Below are 19,221 nucleotides of genomic sequence, written 5' to 3' on the forward strand. Positions count from 1 at the left end.
GGTGCCTTGTTGGCTGGATGTTGGGGTACCTGTTATTGGCTACTGTCAGAAGAAGTTTCAGAGCTAGATGGGCCTTTGGTCTAGCCCAGTGTGGTTTTTCTTATGGTTTAAATAACACTCACTGGCACTGATAACAGAGTTACTGAACGTTTGGGAGTTAGGAGCGGGTAGGTCAGTGGTCCAGTCCCCACACAGATGACCCCCCTCCCCTCTCTGGGACAGGGGCAGGTCTGAGCTCTCACCCAAATGCTCATTGTGGCTGCCAGAATCTGTGGGCAGCTTGTTTAGTTTACAGCAAAGGTTGAGTCCTGCTTTGTGCACCGTGTGTGAGAATGAAAATCCTAAACCTCCCTTTGAAATAACGAAAGCAGCAGGACGTGTTATTGTCGCTGCCCCAAAGCAGACAGACCAATGGAGAAATGCCGTCGAGTCCAAGGTAATACTCCCCTGCCATTTTACTTTTTTGCTGGCTAAATTCCTTCTTATCTGCCCGGCCCAGGCTGTCCTCTGCCTCTGTTGCTGCTCCCGGCCTGCTCTAGAGTCAAACACGCAGGGCCCCCAGGAACAGAGGCTGGGACAGGGCAGCAGCCTGGGCTGGGCTGGGAAGATGCTGGGAGTTCTCGTTCCTGAGAACTGGCTCGGCTCCCTTCTCAACAGCAAACAAATCAATTCCACGTCCCCTCCCCAGAAAAACCAGCCTGGAGCCAAGGGCAGCAGGGGACGATTCCCTGCAGTTCCCACCGAGGCAGGCGAGATAACAGGCAGTTCCAGTTTAAGCTCAGTGTTTTTAACAATTTCTACAACATTAAATAACCCTTTAATCATAGTGTCACCATCCATAAAATTGCTTCAGCCTCCTAAGTGCCCAACTAAACATCTCTTCAAATCCAAGGGAGTGGAGATCAGTCAATGTTCAGAGTCATCCCACATAAAAGAACCATGTTGTGGTACATACTGGCCCCATCACGTGGCCATCGCCTTTCCCTCCTCCTCCAGAGTAAGAATGTGACCAGCTCTCACTGAAGGGGTGCAACACCCCTCCCTTGCTCTCTATGCCAGAGCTCCTATCAGCTCAGCGTCCTTCCCACAAGAGTTGGCTGCTGAGAGGGTTGCGATGGGGTAAATGAAGGCAGAGGAGGATTGTTCCTCATGGGTTTTCTTTGTGTGGCTCTGTGATCCTGCTGGAGGAAGCATCATTTGTGCTTGTTTCAGTAGCTTGAGTTGGTCTCAGGTTGTGACCCTGAGTACAGGGATTCCTGCACTCTCTGCTCTTAGCCCCTCAGGGAATGGACAATGGAGCAGCTTCAGAAATTGGATAGAAAGTAGCCTAAGAAAGTGTAACATAAGTGAGAAGAAAAACAGCATCTGCCCCTCCCTGGTGGTTAGGATTTGGCACTTTCACTGCCAAGGCCTGGGTTCAATTCCCAGTCAGGGAAAAGTGACTTTAAACCAGCACTGTTTTTGTTATTCTTCACTTACAACATAAACGAATCCATGGTATTTTCCTGATTCCCCCATCTTCCCAGTGTCTCCATGGCAGGGCTGGCTCCAGGCACCAGCCCAGCAAGCAGGTGCCTGGGGCAGCCAATGGAAAGGGGAGGCTTCAGCAGCAATTCGTCCCTCTCAGAGGGAAGGACTTGTGGCCAAAAGCAGCAGAGGTAGAGCTGCCATTGATTGCAGCTTTTTTATTTTTTTTTCCACTTGGGGTGGCAAAAACACTGGAACTGGCCCTGCTCCATGAAAGACAATTTGTTAAATCCCAGATGAGTGGAGTTAAATCAGTTCTCAGCCTGAGTTCTTAGGTCTTAATCCTGAGGATACTGTCCCACCATGGGGCCATTTCCCTCCTCTCTTTCATACAGAAACACAATTTTCTTTGCACAGACACAGGAACAGCAAGATCCTTCTCTGTCCCTTGTGCAAAGCAGGGGGCCAAATTCCATGGAAACAATGGGCAAGCAGGGGGCCCTGGGCACATCCAGCCCTGGCCGTGAGATGTTCCCTCCCCTTTTCTTTATGCCTCTGTTGTTATTTCATGGATTGTCTGGGATGGGGGAAAAGCTGAGTTCAGTCCAGGTGGAGGGTAAAAAGGACCCTGAAAATCTCAGGCCCCAACCCCTGCTACCAGGATCACTGAGGTGCTGGGGATTTGAGTAGGAAAGGGACTGTGTGAATTGTCAAGGTGGGGAATGAATAACAATCTACAACTAGATCCACCTCATTAATCACTGACACAGGCTAATCCTGCTGCAGATAGAAGGGCTCTTCCAAGGCTCTATCTTGCTTTCTCCAATGCCATGAAAGCTTGTCTTTTGCCCGCTAGCTGTTGTGACTTGAGCACAAGAGGGGATGTTTGATCCAGAAGCCTGGCCATGCCTGGAGTCCTGTAGGTAGGGATGCGAGCTCCATTTCCTCTGAGTCCTGAAGCTGGGCTGCAGCCTGGCCTAGGAGGCAGCCCTATTGGTTGACCTACTGGCCCAAAGTCACTTGGGTGGTGTTGTCTTTCCCCAGGGATGCTGAAGGGCCTAAGGGAGGGAGGCTCAATACTCCCCCCATCAGTCAGGGCAGAAGAGGAGGGCTGCAAGAGTGGGCAGGTTGATGGCTGGGCCTTCTAGTGTTCGGTTGGGGACGAGGTGGGGAATGCGAACTGGGAGAAATGGTTGCTGGCCTGTGAGGAATGGCTCAGCCGGTGGCGTAAGTGGACCTTGTCATTACCTACAAGGTTGTCATGCTCAAGACCCATCTGTGGTGAATTTCCTCAGCCAGGTATTTCCCCCTGCTCCACGAGTGCTGCTGAGACCGAACACGATGGCCTTCCACTTCTTGTGGGGCAATAGGACGTCCCTACCTAGTCAGGAGAAGCGTGGCTTTTCTGCCATATTAGAAGAGGGGTTGGGCCTGGTGGGCTTTGAAGCCTTGTACGGCTCGACTGTTTTGTCGATTTTCAGTTTCAATTTTCAGTGGTGGCTGAGCTGGAGGGCAGGTCAGGCCCGAGGGGAATGGTGGGGCAACCGCAAAGAACGCAACTGACTCTTCCGATATGGCCGTACTTTTTTTACCCCCCTAGGTGCAGCACCGGATATGGGATGGCGAATAGTGGGGGAAGGGGGATGCCCTCCCCTCTAGTGTTCTTCTACCCACCTTACACCCTACATGATTTTCAGTGGGTGGCTAGGTGGAAGGTGCTTGCAGGATGGCTTCATCCGCAACAGTGGCCACCCTCACAGCAGCGGCAGCCACAGCAGCGAGGCCCCCCCACATTTGGCTCAGTCTGAACAGAGGTCAACGTACCACTGGGTGAGACAGGCCAATTTTAGGGAGCTTCCTCTGAAGGTGAGCAACTGTCCCCAGAACTTACTGACAGGAGCTTTAAAGTATTTGCAAATGTGCACGGCCGGCATGTGCAGAGCAAAGGCTGCCCGGGAGCACTGTGTCAGGCTCTGGCACCGCTTGAGACAATGGACCATCTTCAGCCACCAGGCGACCCAGGATCTAACGCAGGAATGGGATGAGGAAGCAAGTCAAGCTGAGCAAGGCAGGCAAAAATTCATCTCGCCTTCGTGGGCAGTCGCAATGATACCCTTTTTGTGTGCCAGGGCTGACAAAAACCTCCCAGACAGAGAAGCAGCAGGCCAAAAAAGCCCTCTACACCAACATTCCACACAAAGATGAACTACAAGCCACCAGGAACAGTATCCCCGATAATGTCACGGCAAACCTGGTGGCTGAACTTTGTGACTTTGTCCTCACTCATAACAGATTTGGGGACAATGTATACCTTCAAGTCAGTGGCAGTGCTATGGGTACCCTCATGGCACCACAGTATGCCAACATTTTTATGGCTGACTTAGAACAACACTTCCTCAGCTCTCATCCCCTAATGCCCCTACTCTACTTGCACTACACTGATGACATCTTCATCATCTGGACCCATAGAAAAGAAAACCCTTGAGGAATTCCACCATGAGTTCAACAATTTCCATCCCACCATCAACCTCAGCCTGGACCAGTCCACACAAGAAATCCACTTCCTGGACACTACAGTGCTAATAAGCGATGGTCACATAAACACCACCCTATACCGTAAACCTACTGACCATTATACTTACCTACATGCCTCTAGCTTTCACCAGAGCACACCACACAATCCATTGTCTATAGCCAAGCTCTAAGATACAACTGCATTTGCTCCAACCCCTCAGACAGAGACAACACCTACAAGATCTCTATCAGCTGTTCTTACAACTACAATACCCACCTGCTGAAGTGAAAAAACAGATTGTCAGAGCCAGAAGAGTACCCAGAAATCACCTACTACAGGACAGGCCCAACAAAGAAAGTAACAGAACCCCACAAGCCATCACCTTCAGCCCCCAACTAAAACCTCTCCAGTGCATCATCAGGGATCTACAACCTATCCCTCACTCTCACAGATCTTGGGAGACAGGCCAGTCCTTGCTTACAGACAGCCCCCCAACCTGAAGCAAATACTTACCAGCAACCACACAACAAAAAACACTAACCCAGGAACCTATCCTTGCAACAAAGCCCGTTGCCAACTCTGTCCACATATCTATTCAGGGGACACCATCATAGGACCTAATCACATCAGCCACACTATCAGAGGCTCATTCACCTGCACATCTACCAATGTGAGATATGCTATTATGTGCCAGTAATGCCCCTCTGCCATGTACATTGGCCAAACCAGACAGTCTATACGTAAAAGAATAAATGGACATAAATCACATGTCAAGAATTATAACATTCAAAAACCAGTTGGAGAACACTTCAGTTTCTCTTGTCACTCATTTACAGACCTAAAAGTCGCAATATTACAACAAATAATCTTCAAACCCGACTCCCACGAGAGACTGCTGAAGTGGAATTAATTTGCAAAGTGGACACCATTAAATTAGGCTTGAATAAAGACTGGGAGTGGATGGGTCATTACACAAAGTCAAAGTATTTCCCCATTTTTATTTGTCCCCCTACTGTTACTCACACCTTCCTGTCAACTGTTGCAAATGGGCCATCCAAATAATCACTACAAAAGGTTATTTTCTCCTGCTGATAATAGCTCACCTTAACTGCTCACTCTTGTTATAGTGTGTATAGCAACACCCATTTTTTCATGTTCTCTGTGTATATATCTTCCTGCTGCATTTTCCACTGCATGCATTTGATGAAGTGGGTTTTAGCCCACAAAAGCTTATGCTCAAATAAATTTGTAAGTCTCTAAGATGCCACAAGTACTCCTCTTTCTTTTTGCAGATAAATGAATGGAGGTTAAGTCCATGAATGGCTATTAGCCAGGATGGGTAAGGAATGGTGTCCCTAGTCTCTGTTTGTCAGAGGGTGGAGATGGATGGCAGGAGAGAGATCATTTGGTCATTACCTGTTAGGTTCAGTCCCTCTGGGGCACCTGGCATTGGCCACTGTTGGCAGATAGGATGCGGGGTTGGATGGCCCTTTGGTCTGACCCAGTATGGCCATTCTTATGTTCTTATGAAGGGAGGGGGAGATGCCTATGACAGAGTTTCTGTAGTGTAGTGGTTATCACGTTTGCCTAACATGCAAAAGGTCCCTGGTTCGAAACCAGGCAGAAACATGTGGGCTTGTTTTTCCCAGCTCCTACTGGCCTGTCCCTGCTGTTGTAGGAGCAGCAGTGATTTCTATGCTCAAAAGGTCTGTTATAATTCCCCTGCTCCCACTTTTGTCTCCTGTCCCTCTCTGAATGCCTTTGAAGTGGCTTTCCCCCTCCTGCTCCCTCCTGGAATGCTGGTGGGATGAATGGGCTGGTTGAAGAGCAGAAGAGCTCCCAGGTAGACAAGGTGTCTGGGACTCTAATTAGGCAGCACTCACACACCCAGAGCATGGACACTGCCCAAGGTGGAGTGTGACCAACCAGATGCAGCCAAGTCATCTCTAGTCGCAGGCCATGAGGTGCAGGCCCTTAAAAGGGGAAGGGGCCATGTGCTCAGGAGAGCACTCACAAGCTTGTATCTCCAGTGAATACCCTTCGCCTGGACCGTCTGGCCAGTGGTTCTCTGCGTTGTATTTCATTGTGCCTCAGGAAGATTTACCTTCATCACACCATCCATAGCTGCGCTGTGGGACACTTACCTTGCCGAATCCTGACATCCCCAGTGCTGTGCCTGTCCTGGGAGCGTGAGTATGCAAGTGTGAGTGTGACACCCCCCACTTCTTCTTTTGAGCTTAGCTGTCAGTATAATAAATGTGCTGCTTTCTGCCAAACTCTGGTGGGTCATTAGTCCTCCCTTCGCTGACTAGCTGGCCCAATTTTGGGTAACACCTACGATAAACTCAACCCCTGCAGGGCAGAGGGTGGTGAAATGAGCTGAGAAAAAGCCTTAGCATCAGCAGGGGAAAGCTAGTGGATCTGGGCTGGTCACCTTTTGAAGCCTTGTGGCTTGGTCTCCTCTGCCCTGGGAGGTTGGCCTATGGCGGCCGGCTCTTGCTGCTGGCCTCCTTTGTGTGACTTGCCAAAGGAGGAAGTGAGGCAGGAATGGGGCAAAAGAGGAAAGTCGAGCTGAGGAAGGCAGGGCAGAAGCTCAGCGCCTCAGTGCGGCTAAGTGGGGTTAGTAGAGCGTCACCAGTTGTTCTGCAAAGCCTGGGGAGGTGCGGTTGGCTGCTGGGAGGCAGAATCCTGTGCCTGCCTCTTGGCTTCCCAGGGATGGCTACTTGCAGCCCAGGAGAAGAAAGACGGTTCTGGGTGAAAGGAAGACAAGCAAAGCTCTGGCAGGAAATTTGGGTGCGGGGTGCTGGCTCTGCGCTGGGGGAGGGGGTTGGGGTGCAGGAGGGGTGGCGCTTACCCCAGGCAGTGCAGCTCCCAAAGTGCCTGGTACACACAACCCTCTGGCAGCAGCTCCTAGGTGGGCCGTGCCAGGGGGTCTCCGTGTGCCGCTGCCTGCAGGCGCTGCCCCCAGAGCTCCCAGTGGCCAATGGGGGCTGTGGAGTTGGTACTCGGGGCAGGGGCAGTGAATGGAGACACTCCCCCCGCCCCAGGGGATGCTGGGACATGCCAGCCACTTCTGGGAGCGGCACAGAGGGACGGAGGCAGAGTGGGCAGGGAGCCACCTCAGTGCTGCTGGCACATCTCTGCACACCCACTGGGGGAGGGGAGCAGAGGGCCTCCATGTGCTGCCTGGGGTAGGGGCAGTGCACAGAGCTGCCTCCCCTCCTGGGTCTATTACAGGAGTGGGTGGGTGGGGTCTTTTGGCCTGCAAGGTGCAGCAGGTCGGACTAGATGATCACACTGGTCCCTTCTGACCTTAAAGGCTCTGAGTCTAAAAGAGAGAGGGAAGTAAAGAATTTTTTTAAAATAAATAAAACAAACATTGTAATACCAGGATGACTCCAACAGCTCATTGTATAGTCCCGCCCCTTTCTTCCTCCACTGGGTGTTTAATGACCTGCAGCACATTGATTCTCTCATTCCCTTGGTAAACTGATACAATGTGACTGAAATTAAACCAATTCCCAGCAGAGAAAACATCACATCCTTGCATTGACTGGGAATCAAACCCAGATTAACTGCTTGAAAGGCAGCTATGCACACCACTATACCACCAATGCATTTAGCAAAAGTGTCACTTATGCTTGCCCAATGAGGCTAGACCCGCATTGAGGCGCTTTTCTGCCTGTTAAAATGTACTGGATTCTCATCACTAAAAAAAACCAACCTCCATCTTCACCTGCGTTTGAACCATCAGCCTTTCAATTAGCCACCAAAGTTGTTAATCACAGGGTATGTCTACACTATGGGATTATTCCAATTTTACATAAACTGTTTTTTGGAAAGATTGTATAAAGTCGAGTGCACACGGCCACACTAAGCACATTAATTCGGAGGTGTGCATCCATGTACTGAGGCTAGTGTCGATTTCCAGAGCGTTGCACTGTGGGTAGCTATCCCATAGCTATCCCATAGTTCCCACAGCCTCCCCTGCCCATTGGAATTCTGGGTTGAGATCCCAGTGCCTGATGGGGCAAAAACAGTGTAGTGGGTGATTCTGGGTAAATGTCATTCAATCCTCCCTCCATGAAAGAAACGGCAGACAATCATTTCGTGCCATTTTCCCTGGATTGCCCGGGCAGACGCCAAAGCACAGCAACCATGGAGCTTGTTCAGCCTTTTTTCACTGTCACCGTATGTCTACTGGATGGTGCTGACAGACGCAGTACTGCAGCGCTACACAGCAGCATCCCCTTGCCTTTTGCAAGTTAGCAGAGATGGTTACCAGCCATACCGTCCCATCTGCTGCTTTGCAAGTTGACGATGACAGTTGCCAGTTATACTGTACCATTTGCTGCTATCATGGGTTCTCCTGGCTTGCCTTGGTGAGGTTGGCTGGGGGCACATGGACAAAAATGGGAATGACTCCCCAGGTCATTTCCTTCTTTAAGTTTTGTCTAAAGGGAGAGTCAGTCCTGTCTAGACTATCAGGCAAGCCTACAAAAGAACCAGAGAAGCAAACGGCCGCTCCAGGTCAGAGCCCCCGACATCTGGCAGAAATGATGAGCTGCATGCCATTCTAGGGGGTGCCCCTGCAACAACCCCATCCATTGCTTCCCTCCTCCCCCACCCCTCCTGGGCTACCGTGGCAGTTATCCCGCCATTTGTGTGATGAAGTAATAAAGAATGCAGGAATTTGAAACAACACTGACTTTATTGCCTCTGCAAGTAGAGCTCAAAGGGGGGAGGGGAGGGCAGCCTCCGGCTGCTATGATATTCCAGGCAGGACTGAATCTCCATTAGACAAAGCTTAAAGAAGAGAATGATCTGGGAGTCATTCCCATTTTTGCCCAGGCGCCCTCGGGTGACATCACCGAGGCCAGCCAGGAGCACTCACAGGACGGCGAGGACAGATACCAGTCCTACTGTACCGTCTGCCGTCCGCAAGGGAAGAGAAGGGGATGCTGCTGTGTAGCGCTGCAGCACCGCGTCTGACAGCAGAATCCAGTAGACATACGGTGACATTGAAAAAAGGCGAGAAATGATTTTTTTCCCTTTGCTTTCACGGGGGGGGGACATAAACCCTGAACCACCCGCAACAATGTTTTTGACCCTTCAGGCTTTGGGAACTCAGCCAAGAATTCAAATGGTTGTCGGAGAGTGCGGGAACTGTGGGATAGCTACAGATGTCAGTCGCCCCTCCCTCCGTGAGCGTCCATTTCATTCTTTGGCTTTCTGGTACGCTTGTCTCAGCTTCTTAAGTTTCAGCACTGTATTGAGTCCCTGTTGTGGCCTCTGTCTATCATGGCCTTGGAGATTTTTTCAAATGCTTTGGCATTTTGTCTTTTGGAACCGATTTCTGATAGAACAGATTCAGCTCCCCATACAGAGATCAGTTTCAGTATCTCCCATATGGTCCATGCTGGAGCTCTTTTTTGATTCTGGGACTTCATGGTCACCTGTGCTGATCAGCGCTCCACGCTGGGCAAACAGGAAATTAAATTCAAAAGTTCGCAGGGCTTTTCCTGTCAACCTGGCCAGTGCATCCGAGTTCAGATTGCTGTCCAGAGCGGTCACAATGGTGCACTGTGGGATAGCGCCTGGAGGCCAATACCATCGAATTGCGGCCACACTACCCCAATCCGACATGGCAATACCGATTTCAGCGCTACTCCCTTCATCGGGGAGGAGTACAGATACCGGTATTAAGAGCCCTTTATATCGATATAAAGGGCTTCGTTGTGTGGATGGGTGCAAGGTTAATGCGATTTAACGCTGCTAAATTCGATATAAACTCGTAGTGTTGACAATGAGGCTAATCATCTAGTGGAACAAGCTCCGCAAGGGACGTGGTTAATTCCCCATCACTGCCCTGTGTAAATCAAGACCACAGCTCTTGCTGCAAGACACCTGGTGTGTGGGTGTCCCTGTTCCCCCTTCAGAACCTCTGGTACATGGTGCTTCCCTCCTCCCAGTTCAAGATCCCCATCATGTGGGTGCTCCCATCCACGATCTCTGGTGAGTGTCTCTGTCCCCCACCCCATGAACTAGCTCCAGTGTGTGGTTTCCCCTGCCTGCCCCCATCTGGGATCTGTGGGTGTCTCTGTTCCCCTTTTCAAGATCCGTGTTGCTTGGGTGCGTACCTCCACCCAAGTCAGAATCCCCAGCGTGTGGGTGCTCCCATCCCCCCCTCCAGGCTCTGCGGGGGGTGTCTGTATAAAAAGAGACCGTGTCTCACTGTCTTGCCCAGGCTACACTGCAGGGGCTATTCACAGGCAAGATCCCACTACTGATCAGCAGGGGAGTTTTGACCTGCTCCATTTCTGACCTGGGCCAGCTCACCCCTCCTTAGGCAACCTGGGGACCCCAAGCTTCCCTGGGATCACCATATTGATGCTGAACTTAGTGTGGACACCCGATCAGCACAGCCCCGAACTCCTGAGCTCAAGTGATCCACCAGTCTTAGCCTCCCGAGGCACTGGGATCACAGGCACCAGCCACGGGACCCAGCTGGTTACAAAGTCTCCCGCTTCCAGTGTCAGGCTCAGCCTGGGAGCTCTGCGCTCTGAGCGGGTGGAAGTGGAGCCTGGAACTGAGCTGATGCACTGAGGGTTATTTGCTCTGTGCGGTTCACATGGAGGTGAAAACACGGGGCACAGATCTTTGAGCACAACCCTCGTCCTGAGGAATGGGGGGGGGCTGCATAAAGAGAGACCGGCTCTCCCTGGCGGGGCTGCAGCGGCTCTTCACAGGGGCAGTCCCACTGCCAATTGGTACCAGAGTTTCTAAAGCCTTCTTTCCTGGGCTGACCTGTCCCCTCTCCTAGGGGACTGGCGACCCCAAACTTCCCAGAAACCAGCATAGCAAGGCCAACCTGAGCACAGACACCTGCTCAGCACCCCGGGTGCAGCCCTGAACCCCGGCAATCAGCTACACTCAGCTGCCCACCCAACAAGCGTTACACGCAGGAGCCTTCGTGCCCCGCGTGTTCAGGTCCCTCCCAGCGCCAGCTTTAAACTCCGCTGCTCAGTTCTAAGCTTTGGCCACACGGGGGCAGCCTGGAGCTCAGCCAACGCCTCCCAGTGCTGGTTGCGTTTCCCGCTCCTCGTGGCAGGTTCACACCCCGCAGGCAGATCTCTGAATCGGAGCCGAACCGTTCCCCAAATCCAGCGCTTTAGCAGCAGCTTTGCTAGGAAAGCGCTGATGTCCCCAAGTAAAGTAAGAGCCAGAGCGCTGTGTCCAGGATCTTCTATTGGGCCCCTCACCGTGGCGTCTGTCAGGCGCAAGGAGAAACCAGGGAAATGTTTTCATGGTGTTTAAGGGCAGAAGGGGCCATTAGCTCAGCTAGTCTGACCCCCGAATAACACAGAATTACACCATGACACGTATTGATCCCACAGACCTTAGACAGATCAAAGCGTTTCAGCCCGCAGGAAGGAGGCTAAACTGGGTACCAGAGGCAGCGAACAAGGGGCCCCCAAGGCAATGGCAGGGAGCTGACGAGGTGAAATATGCCCAGATGATCCCAGCAGGCGACCCACCCCCATGCTGCAGAGGTGGGAGTCCCTGTTCCTCCTGCCCTTAAGAATCTCTGGTGGTAAGTGGGTCCCCCCAGTTCCCCAGGTAAGAATCCTCCATGTGGTTTCCCTGGCTTCACCTGCAGATAAGAACATTGTGTGGAGGGAGTGGGAGGAAGGTTGTCTGGCAGATATGTAAAGGGGGACTGTGTCTCCCTGTCTGGCCCAGGCTCCTGGGAGGAAGTGATCTCAGTGTGTCTGGCTGTCTCCATTCTTCCCGCCCATAAGAATCCCTGGTGTGTGGGTGCACCCTAGACCATTAAGGATCTCTGGTGGGTGGGTGTCTCTCTCCCCTAGTCAGGATCTCTGGGGCGTGCCTGTATAAAAGGAGACTTTGACTCACCCAGGCTGGGCTGCCATCATGGAACAGACCAGGTCCTTCTGTGGAGGGTTTGCGTTCCTCCAAGGACGTGATCTCAGTGTGTGTGGGTGTCCCTGTCCCTTCAACCCTTAACAATCCCTGGTGCGTGGGTGCGCTGGGTCCCATTACAATCCTCTCTGTCTTACCCCCCATGAGGGATCTGGGGGATGTGGGTATTCTCCACGCTATGGGGGGTGTCTGGTGCCCCTGTCCCTGCTGGTTAATAGTGGAGTGTGTGGGTGTCCCCCTGCCCGTTAAGGATCCGTGTTGTGTGGATGCCCCCGTTCTTCTCATTAAGAATGGTGCAACGGAGCATATGGGTGTGTCCCCCACCCCATGAACTAGCTCCCGTGTGTGGTTCCCCTGCCCCCATCCAGGCTCTGTGGTGTGTGGGTGTCGCTGTTCCTCTTTTCAAGATCCGTGTGGCAGGGGGGCGTCCCTCCCCCCAAGGCAGAATCCCCAGCATGTGGGTGCTCCCATCCCCCCTCCAGGCTCTGCGGGGGGTGTCTGTATAAAAAGAGACCATGTCTCACTGTCTTGCCCAGGCTACGCTGCAGGGGCTATTCACAGGTGTGATCCCACTACTGATCAGCACAGGAGTTTTGACCTGCTCTGTTTCCAACCTGGGCTGGTTCACCCCTTTTTAGGCAACCTGGGGACCCCAAGCTCCCCTGGGATCACCATATTGATACTGAACTTAGTGCAGACACCCGATCGGCACAGCCCCCTGCAGTCCAGAACTCCTGAGCTCAAGCAATCCGCCGGCCTCAGCCTCCCCAGGAGCTGGGATCACAGGCACCAGCCACAGGGCCTGGCTTGTTGTGTGGTTTGGCAGCTGGAGCTTTAAACTCTGCTTGTGAGCTCTGTGCCTTGGCCAGACGGGGACAGCCTGGGACTGGGAAATGCTCCTGCTTCCCCCGCCCCCGTCTCATGTTGAGCTGCAGGCACCGCTGTCCTCCCAGGTAAGATCCCGGATGTTTTGGTGCCCCCTTCCCCCGCCCAGGTGTCCGGGTACCTCTGCCCCCCATACAGAATCCTGGGTGTGTGGGTGTCCGTCCCTCTGCAGAGGATCCCAGAGTGTGGATGCCCTTGTCCCCCCCTACAACATCCTGGGTGTGTGGGTGCCACTCTCCCCCCCAGCAGATCTCTGGTGGGTGGGTCCCCAGGGTGTGAGTGCTCCCATCCCCCGATACAGGCTGGGGGGGGTATAACTGGCTCTCCCTGTCCTGCCCAGGCGGTGCTACAGCAGCTGCTCCCAGGGGCAGCAACCCCACTGTCACCCTGCAGCTTTAACCTGCTCCAGGGGTGACCTGCTTCACCCTCCTTTGGGAGCCTGGGGACCCCGAACTGCCCAGAATCACCTGATTGATGCTGAGCTTAGCACAGACACCGGCTCAGCCTGGCAGGGTGCTGTCCTGAGCCCTGACAATCAGCTTCCCTCCGCCTCCTGCTGCACAGCGAGGATCCCACGCGAGAGGCTTCGTGCCCAGTTTGTTCAGGAGCGGCCCAGGGTCCGGCTGTAAACTCTGCTGGTCAGTTCTAATCTTTGGCCACACGGGGGCGGCACTAACGGTCCCATCTAAACGCTGTTTGTGTTCGACCCTTCGGATCGCAGATTGTAACCGCGGGCAGATCTCTGAGCGCAGCCAAATCCCTCCCCAAACTGAACATTGAAGCAGCAGCTCCCATTGGAAAGATCAGGATTTTTCCCTTTAAAAACAAGGGAAATATCTGCAGCGAGAGACTGAAGACGCTCAATTGATTTCATTGACTCCATGAATGTTCCTCTGTGTCCCCCTAGGAGTAATGCCCCACATTTTGGGGACCACTGAACCCTACTCGCTAATCAGGGGCTAGTGATGCCAAAGCCCAGGGAAAGGGAGAACAAGTGCGGGCCCCCCAGCACTGGAGCCATGTGAAGGGGCTGCAGGAGAGGGGCAATGGCTGGTGGCCCAGGGAGTTAAGGGCAAAGGGGGCACAGGAGGGGGCAGGAGTTAGGGGTGAAGGAGGCGCAAGGGTTGGGAGTGCAGGAGCTAGCGGTAAAGGGGGAGTGGGGATCATCCAGGGGCAATGGGGAAGTGCCAAAGTACAAGCTTTGCCCAGGGCACCATTTTCCCTAATGCTGGTCTGAGCAAACAACTGGAAATGACCCTTCAGTGAGACCAGAACCATAGTGTAGAAAATCCCCTTTGTTAAGTGGTGGTGGCTGAGAGCTTAGGGAGATGGGTTAGAAAGCAACAGGCACTTGTCTGTGGAGGTTTGATTCTTGCTTGCTGGGCAAGGCTGGGGTGTGGTGTCTCCATGGCTGTACTTTCAGTGTCTGATCTGCCACAGGGAGCCAAGTCTAGACATATTCAGAGGCTCTATGCCAGGGTTTCTCAAACTTCCTTTCACTACAACCCCTTTCTACCAAAAAAAAAAAAAAACACTACATGACCCTAGAAAGACACACCAAGCCCCTCTACACTGAGCACAGGCAGAGGAGGCAAAGCCTGAGCCCTGCCCCAGTTAGGGGAGGGCAAAACCAGAGCTTGAGGGATTCAGCCCCAAGCACCAACAAGTCTAATGCCAGCCCTGGCAACCCCATTAAAACAGGGTTATGACCCACTTTGGGGTCCTGACCCACAGCTTGAGAACCACTATTCTGTGCTGGTGGGAGAGAGTTTTCCTGGGGGTGTAGTTAATCCACTTCCCAAGAGGTGGCAGCTATGTCAGTGGGAGAAGCTATATCGGTGGGTGTGCAAGCTGTGGTGTTTACCACATTTAAGAAGTTTAATCAAACCCCATTTTTAAAACCTCCTGTGGTCTGGGAATGGCAAAGGAGCTCGAGGAAGCAGGGTCCGTCCTGAAAAGTCCTGGAGATCACAATTCTATACTCCTGTTGTCATGGGGGCATAGCTCAGTGGTAGAGTGCCTGACTGCTGATCAAGTGGGCCTTAGTTCAAACCCCTGTGTTGTTTTATAACCTTCTTTCTTTTTTCAAAAAAAAAGGAAAACATTTCCATTTCCATTCTCCATTATGTTCAGGGGTTCCTCTATACAGGAGTGCTTGATATCAATGTAAACACCCAACATTTTGCTGTCCAAATGCATAAAAACCTAGCAAAGCTGTCCATCAGCTGAAATCAGTTCCAATCCTCTAAGTGTCTAGTTTATGTTTTCATCAATTAAACAAAGTTGTCATATGAATGTACATTTGCAGATCCCTCTTCTCTAGGAGCTGTGCTGTGCAGAAGAACAAGAGCCACATCCAGCTGCAGTTCAGGAATCTGATGACCAAAGAGCCACCAAATGTTCTGAGGGCTGGAGAAAAATGCCTTCTAGTGAGCTATTGAACGAGCTCAACCTGTTTCGCTTATCAAAAGAAGATTGAAAGGTGACTTCATTGAAGTGTTGAAGGGCCTTAATGGAGAGAAAATATTGGATATGAAAGGGCTCTTTAATCAAGCAGAGAAAGGCATAACAAGACCCAATGGCTGGAAGGTGAAAAGAGACAAATTCATATTACAAATAAGGCACAAATATTCAACAGCCAGGATGATTCACCACAGGAACAAGCTACCAAGGAAAGTGGTGGATTCACCATCTCCTGATGTCATTCAATGAAGACTAGATGACTTTCTGGAATGTGTTTGCCCCAAAAGTAGCTCTTGTGTCATACAGGAGGCCTGTGATATGCAGGGGGTCAGATTAGATGCTCTAATGGTCTCTTCTGGCCCTAAAGTTGACTAATTTCTGAAAAACTGAGTGTAGCATTGGGAGCAGCGTCTGATGTTTTCCTGTCTAGCCGGCTTGCTTCCTAGAACGAACGCTCCTTGAATGGCGTGATCCATAGGGAGTAGCTCAAACCTCCAAAGTGCCTGGGCAGGGGCAGGACATTAGCACTGCAAGGGAGGGGTGTGGCAGTGACATCACAAAGACTTTTGCAGGACCTCAGACTATTGGTCGAAGGTGGTGGGGAGGTGGTGACCTCACAGAGAGATGCTGACATCAGCCAGGCAGCATGGGTGGCAAGTTTGTAGAAATTTTGGTGGTGCCCAGAACCCGTGCCCCCCCAAACTCTGCCCCCACCCTAAGGCTCTGGGTGGGGTTTCGGGGGGAAGTATGAGGTGCAGGTCCTGGGCTGGGGGTAGGGGCATCGTAAGTGGTGTGGGGTGCAGGCTCTGGGAGGGTGTTTGGGTGCTGGGTGCCGGCTCCGGGCTGGGGCTGGGGGTGGGTGTGCAGGACGGGGTGAGGGGTGCAGGCCTTGGGACGGAGTTTGGGTGCAGGCTCTGGTCTGGGGGGGGGGGAGTGGGACGGGGGAGGTGGTGCATGCTCTGGGAGGGAGTTTGGGGATAGGAGGGAATGCAGGGTTGAGGGCTGTGGGGCTGAGGATGAGGAGTTCATGCTGTGGGGGGTCTCAGGGCTGGGGCAGAGGATCAGGGTGTAGGGGGATGAGGGCTCTGGCTGGGGCTGAGGATTAGGTTGTGGGGAAATGAGGGCTCCGGCTGGGGCTGAGGATTAGGTTGTGGGGATGAGGGCTCTGGCTGGGGATGAGGATTAGGTGCAGGGGATGAGGGCTCTGGCTGGGGCAGAGGATTAGGGTGCAGGGGATGAGGGCTCTGGCTGGGGCAGAGGATTAGGGTGCAGGGGGGATGAGGGCTCTGGCTGGGGTGAGGATTAGGGTGTGGGGGGATGAGGGCTCTGGCTGGGGGGAGGAGTAGGGGGTGGGGGGATGAGGCCTCTGGATGGGGCAGAGGATTAGGGTGCAGGGGATGAGGGCTCTGGCTGGGGCAGAGGATTAGGGTGTGGGGATGAGGGCTCTGGCTGGGGCAGAGGATTAGGGTGCAGGGGATGAGGGCTCTGGCTGGGGCAGAGGATTAGGGTGTGGGGATGAGGGCTCTGTCTGGGGCAGAGGATTAGGGTGCAGGGGGGATGAGGGCTCTGGCTGGGGTGAGGATTATGGTGCAGGGGGGATGAGGGCTCTGGCTGGGGCTGAGGGTTTGGGGTGTTGGAGAGGCTCAGGGTAAGGGCAGCCTGCCTCGCCAGTATTGTGGGCCGGCACTAGGACCCTGGGGCAGCAGACAGCAGTTCTCTGGCAGCACAGAGCAGGCAGGGGAGGGGGCGCGCTGCTTTCTGTCAGGCAGGGACATGACGCGGAGCGGCGGGGATACGTGCGAGGGGTGGCAGGTGGGGCTGGGACCTGCTCCAGGCAGGTCGCGGCAGCGGGGGGAGACGTGGGGGGCCGGGGCCCGATCCAGGCAGGGCCGGGGGAAAGACCCAGCTCCAACTGTTGCTGGAGCAGGGCACCCGGCCCTGAATATTCCTGGAGCCCGGGCACCGCACACAGATATAACCTGCTGCCCATGTGCGGAGTGGGCAGGACCCATGTGGGCGGGGGGTGGAGACACACGTGGGGCAGACACGCTCCTGCCAGGAGGGCCCGGGCCCGGCTGCCTGGTTCGCCCCTTGCCCGGGAGCTGCAGGAGGGACCTGGAGCGCGGCTCGGCTGCAGAGCTCGGAGCCCAGGCTGGGCCCAGGAGCGAGGGGATGGGGGAGCTGGGGGTGTATCGGGGGTTGGAGCCAAGAGTTGGGTGGAAATGGAGCTGTGCCACTGCTGCCTGGTGGCGGGGAGCCGCCGGCTTTTTTTTTTGGCTCCGCCCTCCGCGTCCCGATATTTCATCTTTGACATCTGGTCACCCCAGCCTGATGTGAATGAGGACGTCTGGACCAAGGGGGCAGGGACTGGCCTTTGCTAGAGAAACCACTGTCAAGTTTGAGCCAATTAGGACAAGTCAGTAAATAAGAACAACCTCAGGTCTCAGTAACTGCTGCAGGTAGCAAAGTCCTACAGGGAGCAGTTTCTGGCACTACACCTGCGCAGCTCTGCTCCCCGGCTCTTCTCGGGCTCCTGCTCTCTCCTTAGCTCCACCCCACTCTGGCCCAGGCAGTTCCAGCTCCCACGGAGGATGGGACCCCCTGGCCTGGTGACTCCCTCATTACACTGCCTGGCCTGTCAGTGCGGCTAAATTGGAGCTTTGGCCTCTCCCCATTGCCCAGGGGACTGTCAGTCTCAGGGTCCTGATTTCCCATTGGCCCTTCCCCCTTCTATTGGGACTGGGAACTAGCCAACCAACCCCCCCCCCCGCACACACACACACACACACTAAGTTTTAGTAAAGGGCCAAGAGCCCCTTACACAAACCAGCCCCATGAGGGTCACTGATGTGCAGAGAAGGCCGTATGAACTGGTCCCATGGTGTAATGGGCAGCACTCAGGGCTCTGAATCCTGCACTCTGAGTTCAAATCTCAGTGGGACCTTGTGTTGGCTTGTGGTAAAGCCCTGGAGCTCCCAGTGCTCAACTTCCCTGTCTCCAGCTGTGCAAGAGCCAATCTTCCCCCTCCTGCTGGGTGACTCACACCTCCTAGAGCTAGGGTTTTGGCTGGGGTGGCCACAATGGGTTGGGGCTCTAGAACTTGCTACCCTGGTGGTTGGGATTCTTGCTGCTTCACCTGGTGCCCACAAGTTTGGCCCTGGTGCTTCCTGCCACACTTTTCCTCTGGCCCACATGGCGCTTGAAGAAAGAAGGGCCAGGGCGGGGATTGATAGTCAGGGCTTGGCAGGAGGGAAGAAGATTCCCAGGCTGGAGCCCCACACACCTTCCCTCCTCCTCTGGGCACCTAGAGCAGAGGCGGCCCAGCTCTGTCTGCTGGACACCTCAGCAGAGTAGGTGAGTTCATGTAAATACAGTCTGGTCCCAAAGCCTCCCCCAACCCTGGCTCATCACTAGCTGTCAGGGGAGAGTCATTCACACCTTGCTTCCAAATCATCATTTGAAATTCTGAGATTGGCCAACATTGCCGAAGCCAAGGCACCGACATTGTCAGCAAACACAACAGCTGGGTGAGGAAACCCGGCTTTGTCCAGACTTTTCAATCCTATTTTACTTTCTCAGGTACAAGTATTTTTCATACGTTGGATCTGCTTTTAAAGTGTGTGTTAATGTTTCAATTTCCATTCAAATTTGCAACCAGTGACAACACTGGCAGCGCTGCATGTAACTACCTGACCACTGGGGGGGGGGGGTGTTGGGGAAATTCGGGGGAGGGGGTGCACAGCCCCCTGGCTGGGGGGCGTATAGGAAATGCCAGTTTCACTGAATTGAGTCTCCTACTGCAGCACCTCAGTAGGTTACATCAGAGAGGAGCTGCAGTGTCTAGGCAGTGGGATGCCTGTGCCTTTAAGAGCCCGGCCCTGGGAAGCCCATGCTGAGAGGTGCTGCCTGTGGGAGGGGAAATAGAAAAGCCCCTCTGCTCCCCCCAC

General features: G+C 53.6%; 2 non-coding genes across 2 annotated transcripts; both read left to right on the forward strand.

The window, feature by feature from the left end:
• Window positions 1-5,538: 5,538 nt before the first annotated feature.
• On the forward strand, window positions 5,539-5,611 carry TRNAV-AAC. Its single transcript has one exon. It is a non-coding gene; the product is annotated as a tRNA-Val (tRNA).
• Window positions 5,612-18,146: 12,535 nt separating this feature from the next.
• Window positions 18,147-18,218, forward strand: TRNAQ-CUG. Its single transcript has one exon. It is a non-coding gene; the product is annotated as a tRNA-Gln (tRNA).
• The last annotated feature ends 1,003 nt before the right edge of the window (window positions 18,219-19,221 follow it).

The sequence above is a fragment of the Mauremys reevesii genome, linkage group 12 (assembly GCF_016161935.1).
Source record: "Mauremys reevesii isolate NIE-2019 linkage group 12, ASM1616193v1, whole genome shotgun sequence".
NCBI lineage: Eukaryota > Metazoa > Chordata > Testudines > Geoemydidae > Mauremys > Mauremys reevesii.